The following is a 975-nucleotide window of genomic DNA, read 5'->3' on the forward strand; positions in this document are numbered from 1 at the left end:
CTATCTATCTATCTATCGTCGTTTTTCATTTTAATCACGGAAATATGTGGCTTTTGGGGTCCTTTTTTAAACCAAAAATTGGGGATTTTTTTTATCAGAGAAAACCAGGATCTGTATTTATCAGTGATATTATCAGCTACAGTGGCCAAAAAAGATGATAGCTGATCCAATACGCAACTAATATATTGGTGCACCTCTAGAGGAGGCCTCCAATTTTGTGTTTGTCTAGAGCCCCAGTACAACTTAATGCAGCTCTGGGTGATATGGCCATTGCAAACTTTCACAGTGCTGTTTAAGAAATGAATTTGCTGGGAGGAGGATGACATGGTCCATTGGGTGGCCAGGTGGGAGTTGTCACAGTCATGGGGGATTTCCCTCAAATTCCTTCTCATGTACATATGATGAAGGTGTCATAAATGTACCTTAGGTATGCTAGGTGGGGGGTGAGAGGGCAGCTGCGGAGGAAGCCGACTCTAAGATCTGTCACAAACATACATGCACAGCGGGGGGCCACCCATGTACTCATGACAATGCGGTTAGTTTGTGGGGACAGAGAGTCCCCACATCTGAGACAGAAGCACACAAGAGGAGAGTGCGAAGGAAACAGAAACAGCGTCCTGGGCGGGGCAGGCGGTTGTCGCGGCTTGTGATGCGCCCTTGGGAGGCATGAGGGTGTACAGGGCAGTAACACGGTGCTTTGTCGAGTGGGTCTAGTTTCTTTAGGAAACCTGTGGCGCCCTTCAAAGGAGGGGATGGAGCCGGGGGAGCTCCTGCTCCACCTCTCTGATTTAGGAAATCTGAAGGGGCAAACCCTGCCTCTGCCCGCGCAGCCCCTGCACTCCCGCGAGCAGCTCGCAGGACGCCCCGGCGCCTCGCCCCACTGCGCGCAGCGCGGCAGCCCAGTGTCACAGGTGCTGCCCCGCGTCCTGCCGCCCCTCCGGGTGCCCCCGCCACCTGCCTTGCACTCCCATTGGC

The sequence above is a fragment of the Alligator sinensis genome, unplaced genomic scaffold (assembly GCF_000455745.1).
Source record: "Alligator sinensis unplaced genomic scaffold, ASM45574v1 scaffold1148_1, whole genome shotgun sequence".
NCBI classification, from domain to species: Eukaryota; Metazoa; Chordata; order Crocodylia; family Alligatoridae; genus Alligator; species Alligator sinensis.